The 20,757-nt window shown below is 45.1% G+C and overlaps 1 protein-coding gene across 5 annotated transcripts in view; it reads left to right on the forward strand.

Moving 5' to 3' along the window:
* The window catches only part of RGL1 (ral guanine nucleotide dissociation stimulator like 1), a 131,209-nt gene that overhangs the window by 63,673 nt on the left and 46,779 nt on the right, over positions 1 to 20,757 (forward strand). The gene's annotated exons all lie outside the window — the stretch shown is intronic.

Raw genomic sequence — 20,757 nt, forward strand, 5'->3', positions numbered from 1 at the left:
TCCTATTACGGTTCTGGCCGGGGAGGGTGGGGTATAAATAAAAAAATATTATTATTATTATTGTTCCACAGATGGGGAACTTCAGAAGGTCCTTGGATGGCAAGTGCAGGGTCTGGGTTAGTTTGTATGGGGAGAGGCAGCCCTTAAGTGCACATGACCTCCCCTGACCTTTATAGATATCATATGGAAAATTTCCCATCAGCTATAGAAAAACTCTTTGAAAAGAAGTCAATATGGTTTGTTTGTTTTTGGCGGACGGCTGGCCAGAAAGCAAAACCAAAACCTCGTCTTTCTTTTCAGGGATCTTGATCATGTTAGCAAAGAGACTGTCTCTGATTGAATCCAGATTTAGCTATTTCCTGTTAGCGTGCTAACTCAGCCCGCAGTGTTTTATTCCATAAGTCAGTGTTATTGAATGGTTGCCTGCCAAGTCCCTTTAAAGACTGGAAGGCAGAATTGCTGGGAGAATACAAACAAAATTATACCTCAGAAGTTCCTTTAAATGATTTCTAACATGCTGGTGTTGGTTGCTGATAAATGCTTATTATTTTTTATATGCACACATGTAGGCTAATCTTGTTGGCTGCCCCACAGTTTTGGAACTCTCTTCTCCTAGAGATCTATCAGAGTCCAAGCCTGAATATTTTCTGAAAGAGCAGTGCAACATTCTTGGCTGACCCGGCATTGAACAGCCTGGTGTGGCATAATCTTAATTTTCTTTTCTTTTTTTCTTTTTTAACATTAATTTTTATTATTTTTTCATTAATAACAATCCAATGGAGGCCACATTAATACAATGCCAAATCATGCCAAATCACAATACAATCAATAAAGCCAATCAGTTCCCAGTTCAGTGTTTTTGGATGACTTCCCGTGTTCTGGTTATCTGGAGTTGATGTTAATTCTTGGTCCTGCTCCAATTTAATTAGTCCAAATTCCACAATTCCGATCTTAATCCTTTGTTTTAGCAGCCAATGGTGTGATGACTTTCATTCGTATTTAATAAATCCATATCCATTAATTTGCAGAGGGAATTTATATCCTGTAGTTTCTTTGTGAAATATTTGTTTACCTTCTTCTTTTCCTTGATGTTGTAATCAATCAGTTTTCTTCAACATTGCCCCTCCTTCAAAAACTCATTTCTTTTTTTTTTTTTTTTTTGCATTTTAAAATTTTTTATTAATCTTTCCATATATATACATTAAATCCGTGTTTCATACATCTCATTCTTTTGGACTTCCTTCAACGTCCTTGATATTCATTCGTATTTATCTCTTTATAACGCATTCCAATCTTTCGTACTGCCATTAGTACCATTTTTCAGACATTGTTTTCCATAAGCAATACTTCTTAGTGTTTTACAGTGCCTCTTTAAATCCTACTAGCGTTGTGTTTACTAAACATTTGTTCTCCAGATAATCCGCAAATTTTCCCCAGTCATCTATAAATTTTTGATCCTTCATATATCTAATTTTCCCTGTTAATTTATCTAACTCCGCATATTCCGTCAATTTTAATCTCCACTCTGTTAACGTTGGGCTTTCTTCCTGCTTCCACTTCTGCGCCACCACGATTCTAGCTGCTGTTACCGCATATTGGAAGATTTTACAATCCTTTCTTTTAATATCTTTTCCGACCATACCTAATAGAAAAGCTTCGGGTTTCTTTACAAATGTGTAGCTTAATATCTTTTTGATTTCATTATAGACTTCGCCCCAGAAGCTTTTAACCTTCCCACATTCCCACCATTGGTGATAGAACGTCCCTTCTTTTTGTCTACATTTCCAACATTTGTTATCTGTTTTATACATCTTGGCTAGTTTAACGGGTGTCATATACCACCTATATAACATTTTTAACATATTCTCCCTTAACAGTACACATGCTGTAAATTTTATATTCACTCTCCACAATTTTTCCCAATTCTCCAATTGAATATCATAGCCGAGGTCCTTTGCCCACTGAGTCATCACTTTTTTGACTTTCTCATCTTTCATGTTCCATTCTAACAGTATTTTATACATACTTGACAGATTTTTCCGATCACTGTTTATTATCTCTCTCTGAAATTTCGATATCTTTTCATCGTAGCCCCTCTCTTTCACTTCTTTTTTAAATATCTCATTTATCTGATAGTAACTCAGCCAATCGTATGTATATCTTTTTACCTGGTCGTATGGTTTAATTTTCCACTTCCCTCCTTCCTTCAATACCATTTCTTCGTACCTACCCCATTTTTTCCCCATATTGACTTTCTTTACACTTATTAACTCCACTGGTGATAACCAGTGTGGGGTTTTTGGTTCTAATATGTTCTTATATCTATTCCAAACTTCTATCAAAGGTCCCTTAAAGATATGGCTGCAAAATCCCTTATGTACTTTTATCTTATCTCTCCACAAATAGGCATGCCATCCAAATTTGTTCTTATACCCTTCTAAATCCAATAACTCTGTATCCTCCAACTTTATCCACTCTTTAATCCAGCAAAGGCATGCCGCTTCGTAGTACAGTCTCATGTCTGGCAGGGCGAAGCCCCCTCTTTCAGTGGTATCTGTTAATATCTTAAACTTAATTCTGGGCTTCTTTCCTTCCCAGACAAATCTAGAAATCACCCTTTGCCATTCTTTAAAGTTTTTTGTGCCCTTTATTATCGGGATTGTTTGGAATAGAAAAAGCATTTTGGGGAGTACCATCATTTTGACCATGGACACTCTACCCCAGAGTGATAATTTCATCCTTGCCCAAATCTCCAGATTTTTCTTAATTTCATTCCACACTGGGATATAATTATTTTGGTATAGGTCAATATTTTTATTGGTAAGCCAGAGTCCTAAATATTTAACTTTTTTAACTACTTCAATTCCTGTTTGTTCCTGTAGTGATTCTATCTTGTCTTGGTCTAAGTTTTTAACGATCATCTTTGTCTTATTCTTATTTAGTTTGAATCCAGCTAACTTCCCGAATTCCTCCATCTCCTCCAGAATTCCCTTTAAGCTGTTTATAGGATCTTCTACCGTTAATACCACGTCATCAGCATATGCTTTAACTTTGTATTCGTTTGAGCCTAATGATATTCCCTTAATTTGTTTGTTTTGCCTTATTGCGTTTAGCAGAACCTCCAACACCACTATAAAGAGCAGCGGAGAGAGCGGGCAGCCCTGTCTTGTCCCTTTAGATATTTTTATATCTTCTGTTATGGCATTATTTATTATCAGCTTCGCTTTCTGTTCGGTGTATATTGCTTTTATCCCATTCCAAAATTCTTGACCCACTTCCATAATTTCTAAATTTCTCAGCATGAAGTCCCAGGTGACGTTATCGAAGGCTTTCTCCGCGTCAATAAAAATCAGACTAGCTGGCTTATCAATTCTGTCCGATAAATATTCTATTATATTAATTATGCCTCTTGTATTGTTTTTTATTTGCCTTCCCGGTAGAAAACCCGCTTGGTCCTCATGCATTATCTTCACTAATATTTTTTTAAACCTTTTTGCCAAAATTCCCGCAAAAATCTTATAATCTGTATTTAATAAGGAAATGGGTCTATAATTTTTTACTTGGGTTGGGTCAGTATCTTGTTTTAGAATTATTGTGATAAATGCCTCCTTCCAGGTGCTTGGGATCTCTTTTTCCTTTAGGGTCTTATTCATCACCTCAACTAACGGAACCGTCAATATATCTTTCATTTCTTTATAGTAGCTCGCAGTAAACCCATCTGGGCCCGGAGCTTTACCTCTTTTCATTTCCTTTATCACTTCCTCTACTTCCTCTCTGGAAATGGGGGCATTTAACATTTCTCTTTGCTCTATTGAAATCTTCCTTACCATTTTCTCTTTTAAATATCTCTCTATTTTCCTATTGTTGTTTCTATCCTTATTCCTGTATAGTTGCTCGTAAAACTCCGCAAATCCTCTTCTAATCCCTTTTGGTTCAGTTATCTCTTCTCCGTTTATTTGTATTTTGTTTATTGTGTTTTGTTCCTTTCTCTTTTTGACTTGCCACGCAAGCCATTTTCCTGGCTTATTAGCAAATTCAAAATTTCTCTGTCTTAATCTTTTGATGTTCCACTCAACCTCCTTATTTATCAACATTGCAAATTGGGTTTGGAGGGATTTTATTTCCTGCAATATCCTTTCATTATTTGGTTTTTTAATTAGTTTTTGTTCACAATCCATAATCTGTCTCAAAATCTCCTTAGTTCTTTTTTCTTTATTTTTCCTTTTCCATGCATTTTGTTGGATGAGCAGGCCCCTCATGACTGCCTTACTCGCGTCCCATACCACGTTTATTTTAACCCCTTTGTCTTGGTTATCTATGAAGTACTCCAATAATTTCGTCCGAATCTTTTCCACAAATTTTTGATCATCCCATAAGTTATCATTTAATCTCCATCTGAAAGTTCGTCCTTCAACCCCCTTCATCTCCATTATTATGGGGTTGTGGTCGGAGATAATTTTGGCCTGTATTTCAATTTTTGTAGTTCTTACTGTTAGTTCATTTGATATCCAAATTTGGTCTAATCTTGACAGTGATTCATTCGGTCCTGAATGAAATGTAAATTGTTTCTCCATGGGGTGTCTCAATCTCCATATATCTACCAAGTTATAGTTCTTCACCATTTCAAAAAATATCTTAGGTAGTTTCCCTCCTTCTGTCTTAGTTTTCCTTAATCTATCTATTTCTGTTGAGACCACCCCGTTCATATCTCCCATTATTATGATTTTTTGGTCCATGTAGTCAAATAATCTCTCTTCCAATGATCTGAAAAATTCTGTTTTATTGCCATTTGGTGCATAGACTCCCACTATTATCATCATTTCCCCTTGCCATTTAATGCGGACTGCGATCATTCTCCCTTCCTCATCCTTAAATAGCTGGTGTGTTTCAATGTTATTTTTAATATATAATACTACTCCTCTTTTTTTCTTTTTATCGGAGGAGATAAACTCATTTCCTAACCTCTTATTAATAAGGATTTTCTTATGTTTACTGGCCACGTGGGTTTCTTGAAGGCATATGATATCTAAATTTTTCTTTTTTAGAATGCGTTCAATTCCATTGCGTTTTTTCTTATCATTCATTCCATTAACATTCCAATTCCATAGTTTTAAAGACATATTATTTTAGGTGCTACTCTGAGTTAGGTGTTACTCTGTAACCTTTCTGTTTCCTCTCCTTCTTCCTCCTCTTCTTCTTCTTCTAGTTCTCCTCTACTTTGTTCTTCCTCTTCACCTAACTCTAAATCCTCCCTCAATCTAGATCTACCTTCTGCACCCTTCTCCTCTTCCTCTCCTCATTTCTAAGTACGCCACAACTTCATTTTGCCACTCCAAAACTGAAAGCACTCCAGTGTCGGGCCGCAACTCCTGCCTTATTTCCAGCACTTATCTCCTTTACTCCTTTCCAACCTTCTAACAAGCTGGTGTCTCTCCAAAACCATAATAAATCAAATTCTCTTTAGTAGGCAAAGGGATGTGGGTGGCGCTGTGGTGTAAACCACTGAGCCTTAGGCTTGCCAATCAGAAGGTCAGTGGTTCGAATCCCTACGACAGGGTGAGCTCCCGTTGCTCGGTCCCTGCTCCTGCCAACCCAGCAGTTCGAAAGCACATCAAAGTGCAAGTAGATAAATAGGTACCACTCTGGCGGGAAGGTAAACAGCGTTTCCATGCGCTGCTCTGGTTTTGCCAAAAGCGGCTTAGTCATGCTGGCCACATGGCCCAGAAAAACTGTCTGCGGACAAACGTCACCTCCCTCAGCCTGTAGGCAATGTCACAAATCATCATAGTATTTCACACAGTCTATTATTTAAAGTACTCTGTAAAGAAAATTATAGGTTCTTGTTGAATCCCTCTTGCATTTCATACATAGGTATAGTCCATTCAGTGAAGGCTTGCCGAATCATAGCACAGCAAATATAATGTAAATTTAATGTAAAAAGAGAACAAAGGCTCCCCTTCACTTACATAGCATTCCAATTACGATAGCGAGAGTCCCCTCCAGATCACCTTGGCACTCAGTGGCAGGTTCATTTAGCAGGTTATCTTTCTCCTTCATCCAGTACACGTCTGTTTCTTAAGCCCAAATTCAGATCCATCCAAAACAGAAGTACCTCCACTCATGGTGACTGCATTGGGGAGTTTCCAATACGTTCAGTGCTACACACTCTGTGTCCCTGCCCTCGCATTCCATCAGAGCGAGAGGCAGTTATCGGACAATCCGTGAGTGAAAGCTCCCCCCCCCGACCCTGGCAGGGGGGCTTGCAAGGATAATTACTCCCAGATTACTTAATTAACTGCACGGCTGGCATCCACTATCTTGGGATCCGCTTTTCACCATGGCGGGAGCGCCTGAAGTCCAGCGTAATCTTAATTTAATCAGATACTGCATGTGTGTGTAGTTTTGTTTCTGATTGTTCTTATTCACCAAGAGTCCTTGGGAAGAGGGAAAATAAAAACTGAACTAATACAGTTATGGCTTTTCCAGTATTTACTGACCATTCTTCCTGATTTTCTTGCATAACAGGTATGTGGAGGTTAGTTTATATTTGGTTTTTGTTGAGCATTTGTTTTGATTTGTTTGTGGGGAGATTATATGACAACAAGCATTCAGTCCGATTTGCTTGCTGGGTGTTTATATAGAATCATATAATTGTCAAGTTGGAAGGGACTGTGAGGGTCATTTAGTCCAGGCATCCTTTGCTCAAGGTGGGGCTTGAACCACAACTCTGAGATTAATAGTCTCATGCTCTACCGACTGAGCTTTACGTGTCTTCCTGCTAGTCATTCATTCCACACTTTTCAATTCATTTCCCCACCACACTTTCCTAACTGGGGGGGGGGGGTCTTTTTAATGTGGATTTGTTGTGCTACGGTGACAGAATACTTTAATCCATTTTGATTGCTGAAGACACAAGCAATGAATCGTATGTCATCGTAAACCAAGGCTTGTGATTTGCTGCTCCCTGCTCTAGCATGGAGAGAGAGAAGCAGGGCTGATTCTGCAGCACGCAGTTGCACCCTGCTAATTCTTGATAAGCCATAACTGTGCAGACACTATATTTCCCGTTTTATGAAAACATATAAGAAGGCCTGACAAATTGGGCTTCTAGTTTTATTGCTGTAAAACCAGGAAGCTTTTTTTTCAGTCCTTAATTAAACCGTGTCTTATTGTTTTAAACTGAAATGATCCTGTATGAACCAATCCTTCCCCCATTCATAATGGCTTGTACCTCAAGGTTGTGCTCTGTGGAATCATGCATCTAAGGAGGAAGTCCTTCCTTAAAAACATCCATATATAGCATTCCAGGATTTGTCATATTAAAATCCAGAACCTGTAGTGGGGCTAAGCAAACGAAGGGATATATGCAGAGGGGTGGGGTGGGTGGGTTCAGGTGAGAGTGGCTCTTTCCTTTGTATGAGAGCATGACGCATAGCTGTCAACTTTTCCCTTTTCTTGCGAGGAATCCTATTTGGAATAAGGGAATTTCCCTTAACTAAAGGGAAAAGTTGACAGCTATGCCATGATATTCAATCACTCATGCTAGGGGAAGGGAAAAATTAAATACTACACTTATGGATGGGGAGAATTCCGATTCAGATTTAGAAGTGAACCTATATATTTTGCAGTTTCTAAAACCCTACACAAACTGAATCACAACAATCCCTTGAAATTCAGACTTCTCTGAATCTTGCAGTGCCATTCTCCAGCCAAGCAATGCATCCAGAAATGAATATACTACAGTAAGGTAAAGGTAAAGGGACCCCTGACCATTAGGTCCAGTCGTGACCGACTCTGGGGTTGCGGCGCTCATCTCGCTTTACTGGCCAAGGGAGCCGGCATACAGCTTCCGGGTCATGTGGCCAGCATGACTAAGCCGCTTCTGGCGAACCAGAGCAGTGCACGGAAACGCCGTTTACCTTCCTGCCGGAGTGGTACCTATTTATCTATCTGCACTTTGACGTGCTTTCAAACTGCTAGGTTGGCAGGAGCAGGGACCGAGCAACGGGAGCTCACCCCGTCGCGGGGATTAGAACTGCCGACCTTCTGATCGGCAAGTCCTAGGCTCTGTGGTTTAACCCACAAGGCCAAACACACACACACACACACACACACACACTGCTGAAAATATGTGGGTGAAAATTGAGCAAAAAAGTGTGTACATTAGAGAAAACGGCATACAAATGTGTGTATTAGGCAAAATTAGCATTGAAATGCAATACTGAGGACTTTTAAAAATTTGTTGAACATAAAAGTGGAAAAAAACAGGAAACAGAGAGAAGCAAAAATTGAGAGATTAACCCATCCCTAACTTTATTCTCCCTTGGATAATAAAGCAATAGGGAAAAAACCTTTCCTCCTTCCTTGACAATGGGTGGTCCATTTTCACCCAAAGAGACCTGCTAAGGTGCCTACATTCAATGGGTCTGAGCACAGTGTAGCACAGCATAAACCCAGAGACTAAGATAAGGTTACCAGAATTTTTTTCCAATGAATCCAGGGACACTTTTCAACTTCAATGGATTTTGTAAGGGGACTGATTTGTAAATCTGGGGACTGTCCCTGGGAAACGGGGACGTCTGGTAACCTTACTCTAAGAGGCACTTAAAGAAAGGGGCTTTTCAGTGTCCCACTGACACCTCATACTGATGAGTATCATACATACTCATATCTGGCATACTGATGGCTTCCACCTATGCTCTGCCACGAGGAAAGGCTTTTTGGTGTGGTGGTGTGTGTTTGGTAGTGGTGGTGGGTCATAACATTTAAAATGTCTTTGATTTCCCCCCCCCCCCCTGTTAAGCTGAGAGATGATTGTCTTTGGACGCCTTCCATAGTAAAAGTGTGGAGTGCTTTTTCCTGGGTTTCATTTTTTATGCAGAGAGAGCCACAGAAATAAAAATGTATTTTGCAAAGGGCAGCAAAATCTCAGTCAGAAAGAAGATGGACAGGGAAAGAACGGTGGGCAGTGTCAATATTACAGTTAACAACTACGGAGGCTGGGTACAAATGAGTGAAATGGAAAAGAGAAAGGACCCCAGCAGGACCCTCTGTGCCAGCTGGTGAGGCGGCAGCTCTCCATTGACGGAGAAAGTTCTGTGCAGTATCTGTATTCCACAGCTATGAGAAATGCCCAGCCACCTCCCGTTCCATCTTGATCTTGTAACAAGAATGGGAGAAGAATAAACAACAATGAGGTCATTGAGCCATCCTCAGGTGGTTTATCCTTTCCATAGCATATTCATTGATGTTTTTTGTAGTCTAAATGCAAGTGATGAAGCTCCTCTTGGGAGACCAGACTCCTAGTGTCTTGTAGACCTCATTGCTAAAAGATGTTGCCTGATAATGTTTCCCTTTGTGTAAACTTTTTACCGATAAGAAAGATGGATATATGACTCCTTTTCTAAATAGTACATTTTGAATAATCAACTCTGTTGTAACTTGATACGTTAGCAAGCGGAGACCTGCAAAAAGTTGCATATATCACCCCAATACCTTCTGAGTAGCTATCCATCCTACCCCCCCGCCACTCTTCCCCTTTTCTGTTTTCAGCTCCCCACTCCCACACAGAGGGCTGTTTTGTTCATTATCACTGTGGAAACCACACTGCTGGGAAACTGAGTTGTACGGAGTCCCTGCCACATGCTTAGCTGCTGATATAAATGTCTGCCCCCATGATAACTTTGTCAGGTCCGCTTCTCTATGCATTGGCCTGTAGGCCCACTTGGAGTCTTTCCCTCTGCTACAATCGTACACACACATTCTCCCTTGCATACTTGCCTCTCTTGCATACTTGGATTCTCTGTAACACATACACACATGCATGCACATACACACGGAGGAGGAGGATAGGCGCCTGCAGCTGTGATACCACTGACCTCTGATGCTGCAGTGGCTTTTCTTCACGACTAGGCCAGATCATACATGCCCCAGCCCTGTTCTGAAGTGGAGGAGGCATCGACTTCTAACAGACGTATACGCTGAATTTGGCACTTCTGAACCAATGGGACTTTGCTTATTAAGGAATTTGCATACCACTTAATCATTAGTGTTTCTATGCAGTCTTTTTAGGCCCCTGGCCTTTTTAGGTACCTGGCCTAAAAATTCATCAAACCAAACACTACCTTAAAATGCCTGCTGGAGTAAGAAAACTTTTTTCCTATGCATCAGGTTCAGCAAGGAGGCTGCCCATCTAATCAGGAGCCAGTTCTGATTTGCTTGCATCACACTGCCTCTTGTATCAAGTGCCCCCTTTTGTTCAAGCTTTTTATGCATTGCCTTTTTAAAAAATCCCAGATAATTATATGTAAAATTATGCACAAAAATATGTAGAGTCAAGCCCCATGTAGTACAGTGGTGCCTCGCAAGACGAAATTAATTCGTTCCGCAAGTCTCTTCGTCTTGCGGTTTTTTCGTCTTGCGATGCACGGTTTCCCATAGGAATGCATTGAAAATCAATTAATGCGTTCCTAGGGAAACCGCCTTCGGACCAGGTCCGGGGACAGTCTGCCCCCGGACCTCTTCTGAAGGCGGGGGGGGGGACAAGGGCTTTTCTTCCCACCCCCAGCATTTTAAAAAACCCTGGGACAGCGGAGGACTTCTCCGCTGTCCGGGGCGATCTTAAAATGCTGGCGGGTGGCATTTTAAAATCGCCCCGGACAGCGGAGGACTTCTCCGCTGTCCGGGGCGATCTTAAAATGCTGGCGGGCGGCATTTTAAAATCGCCCCGGACAGCGGAGGACTTCTCCGCTGTCCGGGGCGATTTAAAAGCCCCTGGGAAGGCAGGCGGGGGGACAAAGACTTTCGCCCCCTGCCCACCTTCAGAAGGTGTCCCCGCCCCCCCTCCCCACTTCGGAACAGCTTTCCGAAGTGGGGCGGCTGGGGCAGGTGTCCCCCCCCGCCCCACTTCGGAACAGCTTTCCGAAGTGGGGCGGCTGGGGCGGGTGTCCCCACCCCCCCGCCCCACTTCGGAACAGCTTTCCGAAGTGGGGCGGCTGGGGCTGGTGTCCCCACCCCCCCTCCCCACTTCGGAACAGCTTTCCGAAGTGGGGCGGCGGCGGCAGGTGTCCCCGCCCCCCCTCCCCACTTCGGAACAGCTTTCCGAAGTGGGGCGGCTGGGGCTGGTGTCCCCACCCCCCCTCCCCACTTCGGAACAGCTTTTCGAAGTGGGGCGGCGGCGGCAGGTGTCCCCGCCCCCCCTCCCCGCTTCGGAACAGCTTTCCGAAGTGGGGCGGCTGGGGCTGGTGTCCCCACCCCCCCTCCCCACTTCGGAACAGCATTCCGAAGTGGGGCGGTGGCGGCAGGTGTCCCCACCCCCCCGCCCCACTTCGGAACAGCTTTCCGAAGTGGGGCGGCTGGGGCTGGTGTCCCCACCCCCCCGCCCCACTTCGGAACAGCTTTCCGAAGTGGGGCGGCTGGGGCTGGTGTCCCCACCCCCCCTCCCCACTTCGGAACAGCTTTCCGAAGTGGGGCGGCGGCGGCAGGTGTCCCCGCCCCCCCTCCCCACTTCGGAACAGCTTTCCGAAGTGGGGCGGCTGGGGCTGGTGTCCCCACCCCCCCTCCCCACTTCGGAACAGCTTTTTGAAGTGGGGCGGCTGGGGCAGGTGTCCCCACCCCCCCGCCCCACTTCGGAACAGCTTTCCGAAGTGGGGCGGCTGGGGCTGGTGTCCCCACCCCCCCGCCCCACTTCGGAACAGCTTTCCGAAGTGGGGCGGCTGGGGCTGGTGTCCCCACCCCCCCGCCCCACTTCGGAACAGCTTTCCGAAGTGGGGCGGCTGGGGCTGGTGTCCCCACCCCCCCTCCCCACTTCGGAACAGCTTTCCGAAGTGGGGCGGCGGCGGCAGGTGTCCCCGCCCCCCCTCCCCACTTCGGAACAGCTTTCCGAAGTGGGGCGGCTGGGGCAGGTGTCCCCACCCCCCCGCCCCACTTCGGAACAGCTTTCCGAAGTGGGGCGGCTGGGGCAGGTGTCCCCACCCCCCGCCCCACTTCGGAACAGCTTTCCGAAGTGGGGCGGCGGGGGCAGGTGTCCCCGCCCCCCCTCCCCACTTCGGAACAGCTTTCCGAAGTGGGGCGGCGGGGGCAGGTGTCCCCGCCCCCCGCCCCACTTCGGAACAGCTTTCCGATGTGGGGCGGCTGGGGCAGGTGTCCCCACCCCCCTCCCCACTTCACAACAGCTTTCCGAAGTGGGGCGGCTGGGGCAGGTGTCCCCCCCCCTTCGGAACAGCATTTTAAAATCTCCCCGTGTCCCGGGAAGATTTTAAAATGCTGGGGGTCGGGCTGCTGACCCCCAGCATTTTAAAACCTTCCCGGGACACGGGGAGATTTTAAAATGCTGGGGTTCGGCAGCGCTTCGCTCCCGACCCCCAGCATTTTAAAACCTTCCCGGGACACGGGGAGATTTTAAAATGCTGGGGTTCGGCAGCGCTTCGCTCCCGACCCCCAGCATTTTAAAACCTTCCCGGGACAGGGGGAGATTTTAAAATGCTGGGGGTCGGCAGCTAACGCTCCCGACCCCCAGCATTTTAAAACCTCCCCGGGACACGGGGAGATTTTAAAATGCTGGGGGTCGGCAGCTAACGCTTCGCTCCCGACCCCCAGCATTTTAAAATCTCCCCGGGACACGGGGAGATTTTAAAATGCTGGGGGTCGGCAGCTAACGCTTCGCTCCCGACCCCCAGCATTTTAAAACCTTCCCGGGACAGAGACTTCTCTGCTGTCCCTTGGAGATTTTAAAATGCTGGGGGTCGGCAGCGAACGCTTCGCTCCCGCCCGCCAGCATTTTAAGATCGCCCGGGGCAGGCGGGGGGGGGGAAGGCAGGCGGGGGAGAGCAAAGACTTTTGCCCCCCGCCGGCCTTCAGAAGAGGTCCTCTTCTGAAGGCCGGCTGTGGGCGAAAGTCTTTGCTCCCGACCGCCAGCATTTCCCTATGGGCTTTCGTCTTGCGATGCAAGCCCATAGGGAAATTCGTCTTGTGAAGCGCCTCCAAAACAGAAAACCCTTTCGTCTTGCGGGTTTTCCGTCTTGCGAGGCATTCGTCTTGCGGGGTACCACTGTAGTATATTTTTGCCGTATAATTTTATTAGTGTTAATAATGTACCATATTTTTCACTCCATAAGACAGGAATACTAAAACAAGCAATGAGGAGAGAAATTAGAAGAAAAGGAGGAGCAAAAAAACTGCTCCGGCTAAGGAAAAGACACTAAGGCAAACAAGAGGGAAAGGAGTGTTGAAAGGAAGCAGCTGATCAGAGGGAGATAAGCGATAAAGGAGGCTGCCTGGGAGGGGGGGGGGCGTTAAAAGCCCGTGGATCCTCAGGATTTTTGCATTGGGTCACCCCAAATTCACCATAAGATCACATAGCATGTCCATGGCTACAGCCTGCACCAAAAAAAATCACACATCCACTGTTTCATGGGGCCGCAATGGCGGAAGAACATGGTTACAAAGCACAGGTCCACGTGGATTCTCATGATTTTTGCATTGGGCTACCCCAAACTCACCGTCAAATCACATGTCTGTGGCCACAGCATGAACCACAAAAATCATACATCCACTGTTTCATTCAGAATCTTGTTTTTCTTGTTTTCCTCCTCTAAAAACTAGGTGCATCTTATGGTCAGGTGCGTCTGCAAGATTTTGCATGCCTATTGGCAGGTCCTTTTGTTTGGCAGACTGGCTTCTACAGCCTTACCAACAAAGTACTAATTGCCTTTTCCTTTTTTTTACCAATCCACCTGCCTTTAGATCCCTATGTTAGCCAATAAAATGGGGAAAGCAACTGTTTAAAAGCTTCCATGGCTGGTAGCTGAGAGCAGATTCTTACCTATGCGGCTATTCGTAGTTCTAGATTCCTTCAGAACAATAACATCGTTCCCTTCCACATTTACGGTTGTTTGTGGGCCTTTGTCACCTGGTTCATTTTCTCTGTTTTAGTCAGCTTTGCACAGGCCAGTTCCAAAAGCTACTAAAACACATGATGTTCTTTGATTTCAGCAACTTGTGGATGAGGATCTAAACAGACTAACACAGTTTGAAAAACTTCAAGAAGTTAAAAGAATGAGTTTTCATGACAGCAAATAGCTTAGCAATAAAAATAGGACATGAATTGCAAGATATGGCATCTGTTCCTTGTGAGATGTGTGAACCAAGGAGTTTAATTAATAGTTATTATACAAATGGGACATCTTGACTTGAACATCATACTTCAAAATTCCAAAATGTCTTAATAAAAATACTTGGCTTGTTACATTGGTATCTCAGTTTTTTGGGTGGTCTCCCATCCAAAAACTGTCCAGGTTCATACTTGCTTAGCTTTACAGTTGGGTGTTTTCAAGACTTCTCTGTTTTAGACACATGTTATATCAAGCTTTTGTTGTTTGTGTTGATTTTGGCTTCATTTTAATCAGTGCAGCCAATTCTTGCTTCTTTCCTTCCTAAGTTTAGTTTCATTTTTGGAGGATATGTGGGGGGAGCCTTCTTCCAATCCTCCTGTTGCGAAGATAAAATAATGTGTAGTCTTTAGGCGGAACTAAACCCATAAACTACAAGGTTACTAAAAACGCAAGACCATTGCCAAGAAAAGCAACCCATGTCTAGTTTCTCCATAATGTGAACTATGTGATGTGACCTTACAGTGTCGTGAGTGTTCAGCATCAGGGGTAGGAACTGGTGGCCTTCCAGTGGTTGTTGGGCTCCAACTCCCATCAGCCTCAGCCAGCATGGCCAATCGTCAGAGATGATGGGACTTGTATTCCAGCCACATCATAGAATCATAGAATCATAGAATCTTAGAGTTGGAAGAGACCACAAGGGCCATCGAGTCCAACCCCCTGCCAAGCAGGAAACACCATCAGAGCACTCCTGACATATGGTTGTCAAGCCTCTGCTTAAAGACCTCCAAAGTAGGAGACTCCACCACACTCCTTGGCAGCAAATTCCACTGTCGAACAGCTCTTACTGTCAGGAAGTTCTTCCTAATGTTTAGGTGGAATCTTCTTTCTTGTAGTTTGGATCCATTGCTCCGTGTCCGCTTCTCTGGAGCAGCAGAAAACAACCTTTCTCCCTCCTCTATGTGACATCCTTTTATATATTTGAACATGGCTATCATATCACCCCTTAACCTCCTCTTCTCCAGGCTAAACATGCCCAGCTCCCTTAGCCGTTCCTCATAAGGCATTGTTTCCAGGCCTTTGACCATTTTGGTTGCCCTCCTCTGGACACGTTCCAGTTTGTCAGTGTCCTTCTTGAATTGTGGTGCCCAGAACTGGACACAGTACTCCAGGTGTGGTCTGACCAGAGCAGAATACAGTGGCACTATTACTTCCCTTGATCTAGATGCTATACTCCTATTGATGCAGCCCAGAATTGCATTGGCTTTTTTAGCTGCCGCGTCACACTGTTGGCTCATGTCAAGTTTGTGGTCAACCAAGACTCCTAGATCCTTTTCACATGTACTGCTCTCAAGCCAGGTGTCCCCCATCTTGTATTTGTGCCTCTCATTTTTTTTGCCCAAGTGCAATACTTTACATTTCTCCCTGTTAAAATTCATCTTGTTTGTTTTTGCCCAGTTCTCTAATCTGTCAAGGTCGTTTTGAAGTGTGATCCTGTCCTCTGGGGTGTTAGCCACCCCTCCCAGTTTGGTGTCATCTGCAAATTTGATCAGGATGCCCTTGAGTCCATCATCCAAGTCGTTGATAAAGATGTTGAATAAGACTGGGCCCAAGACAGAACCCTGTGGCACCCCACTAGTCACTCTTCTCCAGGATGAAGAGGAACCATTGATGAGCACCCTTTGGGTTCGGTCAGTCAGCCAGTTACAAATCCACTGAGTGGTAGCATAGTCAAGACCGCATTTTACCAGCTTCTTTACAAGAATATCATGGGGCACCTTGTCAAATGCCTTGCTGAAATCAAGGTAGGCTACATCCACTGCGTTCCCTTCATCTACCAGGCTTGTAATTCTGTCAAAAAACGAGATCAGGTTAGTCTGACATGACTTATTTTTCAGAAATCCATGCTGACTATTGGTGATCACAGCATTCCTTTCTAGGTGCTCACAGACTGTTTGCTTAATGATCTGCTCCAGAATCTTCCCTGCTATTGATGTCAGACTGACTGGGCGGTAATTATTTGGGTCCTCTCTTTTCCCCTTTTTGAAAATAGGGACAACATTTGCCCTCCTCCAGTCTGCCGGGACTTTGCCTGTTCTCCAGGAATTCTCAAAGATGACTGCCAGTGGTTCTGAGATCACATCTGCCAGTTCTTTTAATACTCTTGGGTGCAGTTCATCTGGCCCTGGAGACTTGAATACATCTAAACTAGCCAAATATTCTTGTACTATCTCCTTAGTTATTCTGGGCTGTGTTTCCTTTGCTGAATCATTTGCTCCAAATTCTTCAGGTCGGGCATTGTTTTCTTTATCGGAGAAGACTGAGGCAAAGAAGGCATTGAGGAGTTCAGCCCTTTCTGTGTCCCCTGTTTGCATTTCACCATCTTCTCCTCTGAGTGACCCCACTGTTTCTTTGTTCTTCCTTTTGCTACGAACATACCCATAAAAGCCTTTTTTGTTGCTTTTAACCTCTCTAGCAAGCCTGAGTTCATTCTGTGCTTTAGCTTTTCTGACTTTGTGTCTACACGTGCTGGCTATTTGTTTGAATTCCTCTTTGGTGGTTTCCCCCCTTTTCCATTTTTTGTACACATCCTTTTTTAATCTTAATTCAGTTAAAAGTTCTTTAGATAGCCACCCTGGCTTCTTTAGGGACCCTCCATGTTTCCGTCTCATTGGTATTGCCTGACGTTGTGCTTTTACTATCTCCCTCTTAACAAACTCCCAGCCATCATGAACTCCCTTTCCTTTTAGTATTGCTGTCCATGGGATCTCACCCAGCACTTCCCTAAGTTTTATGAAGTCGGCTTTCTTAAAGTCAAGAAATTGAGTCCTAGTATGCTTGGCTGCTCCTTTCCGCTGTATAGTAAACTTCAGAAGAGCATGATCACTCGCGCCTAATGATCCATCCACATCTACCCCACTAACCAGGTCATCAACATTGGTTAGGACCAGATCTAAAATGGCTGTTCCTCTTGTTGCTTCTCCCACTTTCTGGACAATGAAGTTGTCTGCAAGGCCAGTGAGGAATCTGTTTGACCTTATGCTCTTGGCTGAGTTTGACGTCCAACAAATATCCGGGTAATTGAAGTCCCCCATTACTACTATCTCCCTTCCTTTTGCATGCTTGGCCATCTGTTCCAGGAAGGCATCATCTATGTCCTCCGTTTGGCTTGGGGATCTATAGTAAGCTCCCACAATGAGGTCTCTGTTATTCTTCTCTCCCTTAATTTTGACCCAAATGCTCTCACATTGGCTTTGAGGTTCTAAATCTTGGATCTCTTCACAGGTATACACATCCCTGACATATAACGCCACTCCTCCTCCTTTCTTGTCTGGTCTGTTTCTCTGAAATAGATTGTATCCCCCCATTATTACATTCCAATCATGGGACTTATCCCACCAGGTTTCAGTGATGCCTATTATGTCATATTTAGTTTGCTGTACCAAGAGCTCAAGCTCATCTTGTTTATTTCCCATGCTTTGCGCATTAGTGTACAGACATTGAAGTCCATTAATCATTCCCCCGTGTCTCTTATTTAAGGATTTTTTCCTCCCACCACTAGGTCCGTGTGCTGTTTGCTCCATTTGGTCTATGACATTTGGATGATCATCTTCATTAATTGATAGACTCCTACCTTCAGGAGCACTGTCTCCCTCCCCCACATTAGTCAGTTTAAAGCCCTCCTGATGAGGTTTCTGAGATTTTTGGCAAAAACATTTCTCCCAACCGTTGTGAGGTGCAGCCCATCACTTGCCAGAAGTCCATCTTCAAGAAACTGCAGTCCGTGATCTAAGAATCCAAACCGTTCCTGTTTACACCATTTGCGAAGCCAGCTGTTCACTTCCACTATTTTCCCCTCTCTCCCTGGGCCACGTCGTTCAACTGGGAGGACAGACGAGATGACAATTTGTGCATTTAGTTGCTTCAATTTCCTGCCGAGAGCCTCGTAGTCTCTTTTGATCTTCTGGAGGCTATTGCTTGCAGTGTCATTGGTTCCCACATGAACCAAGAGGAAGGGGTATTTGTCAGTGGGTTTTATGATTCCTTGCAGTCGTTCAGTTACATCTTGGATCTTAGCCCCGGGGAGACAGCACACTTCCCGAGACATCTTGTCAGGCCCACAGATCACTGCTTCTGTTCCTCTCAGTAGGGAATCCCCTATCACCACTACACGCCGCCTCTTGGGTTTGGTCGGGGTTCTTCCGTGAGCTGTCCGTTCCAAGGTCGCCTGCACATTCCCCGAGGACTGACTTTGCTGCTCTTCTTCATATACCTGATCAACTGTAATGAGGGAGAGATCCTCAAATGGAGTCTGCTCTTCATCTTCCATGCTAGGGGAGAGGACCTCAAAGCGATTGTGTATTTCTAAACAATCAGAGTGAACCCTGGGCCTCCTACTTCTTTGAGTCACGTTTCTCCATATATCTGGCTCCTGTGTTGGTGAACTATGCTCCTTCTCAGGGGAGTCCCCTGTCTCCTCCTTGGTGGGGATGGTGTGCTCTGTTGCTTCCAAGAAGAGCTCCAGCTCTCTAATTCTTTGGAGCGTAGCTACACGTTCCTCCAGTTGCTGGACTTTGTCTTTTAAAAGGGTAATCAACATGCAATTGCTGCAGGTAAAGCTGCCTGCAACCTTTGGCAAGATGGCAAACATTGCGCAGGAATCGCAGGCGACTGCAGCTGTTCCCTCCCCTTCCATCTTGAGATCGTGTCGTTGGGGGTGGCTACAGAGGTCCTCCATCATAAAAAGCTTGAAGACAGGACAAATAACTTCCCCCACAAAAAAAAATCTAGGTCTCCCCCAACAAACGTTTGAGACTAGCTCCCCTAAATCTAAAAGATGGGTATAACCTACAAACTCTGATAAGCTCCTCCCCATCTGGAGGGCCACATGTTTCCCACTCCTGTGCCACTTCATTGCAACATGGGAAACATATGGAATGATGATGTCATAGCACACATTTCACGACTACATATTTCAGAGGACAAGAGACATCAGGCATGGGGTTGCTATCTTCAGTAGCTATCCTAGAATCATAGAGTTGGAAGAGACCACAAGGGCCATCGAGTCCAACCCCCTGCCAAGCAGGAAACACCATCAGAGCACTCCTGACATATGGTTGTCAAGCCTCTGCTTAAAGACCTCCAAAGAAGGGGAGACTCCACCACACTCCTTGGCAGCAAATTCCACTGTCAAACAGCTCTTACTGTCAGGAAGTTCTTCCTAATGTTTAGGTGGAATCTTCTTTCTGTAGTTTGGATCCATTGCTCCGTGTCCGCTTCTCTGGAGCAGCAGAAAACAACCTTTCTCCCTCCTCTATGTGACATCCTTTAATATATTTGAACATGGCTATCATATCACCCCTTAACCTCCTCTTCTCCAGGCTAAACATGCCCAGCTCCCTTAGCCGTTCCTCATAAGGCATCGTTTCCAGGCCTTTGACCATTTTGGTTGCCCTCCTCTGGACACGTTCCAGTTTGTCAGTGTCCTTCTTGAATTGTGGTGCCCAGAACTGGACACAGTACTCCAGGTGTGGTCTGACCAGAGCAGAATACAGTGGCACTATTACTTCCCTTGATCTAGATGCTATACTCCTATTGATGCAGCCCAGAATTGCATTGGCTTTTTTAGCTGCCGCGTCACACTGTTGGCTCATGTCAAGTTTGTGGTCAACCAAGACTCCTAGATCCTTTTCACATGTACTGCTCTCAAGCCAGGTGTCACCCATCTTGTATTTGTGCCTCTCATTTTTTTTGCCCAAGTGCAATACTTTACATTTCTCCCTGTTAAAATTCATTTTGTTTGTTTTTGCCCAGTTCTCTAATCTGTCAAGGTCGTTTTGAAGTGTGATCCTGTCCTCTGGTGTGTTAGCCACCCCTCCCAGTTTGGTGTCATCTGCAAATTTGATCAGGATGCCCTTGAGTCCATCATCCAAGTCGTTGATAAAGATGTTAAATAAGACCGGGCCCAAGACAGAACCCTGTGGCACCCCACTAGTCACTCTTCTCCAGGATGAAGAGGAACCATTGATGAGCACCCTTTGGCACCCTGTGTTTTGATAGCATATAGCTGTAATGGAGCGGGTCTCTCCCACAGAAGTGAGACAACTCTGGCAGTAATTATCTCAGATTTATTGCTTAAACACGTGAATCACTGCGGAGCTCAGTCCTCGGCGTCTTCTCCCAAGTTTGCTGTTGCCAAGTCTGAGCTCCGCCTCTTCCTCCCCCAGCAACGAAACCCCCACTTTCTTTTCCCCGCCTCTTGCATATTCTCGTGAGTCTATGCGTTTTTGGACAGGCTGTTTCTGGTGCCCCTGCTGCTGAGCCTGAACTTGAAGTGACAGTTTGTGTTTCCCCCCTTGGACTCCCCCCTTCCTGCTCTTTGCTTCAGGTTACAGACTCCGCTAACCCAGAAATAGTATCTCAGGTTAAGAACTTTGCTTCAGGATGAGAACAGAAATTGTGCGGTGGTAGCTAAAGTGATGCTTCAGGTTAAGAACAGTTTCAGGTTAAGAACGGACCTCCAGAATGAATTATGTTCTTAACCCGAAGTACCATTGTACACAGAGATTAGGTTTCTACTGCAGCTCGGCTGCCCCGCCCCCCCTCCGTTTTACACTCCAAGCTCATCTCGTCTCCTTGGCTCTCAGGG

The sequence above is a fragment of the Podarcis bocagei genome (genome assembly GCF_964188305.1).
Source record: "Podarcis bocagei genome assembly, chromosome: 5".
Lineage (NCBI taxonomy): Eukaryota > Metazoa > Chordata > Lepidosauria > Squamata > Lacertidae > Podarcis > Podarcis bocagei.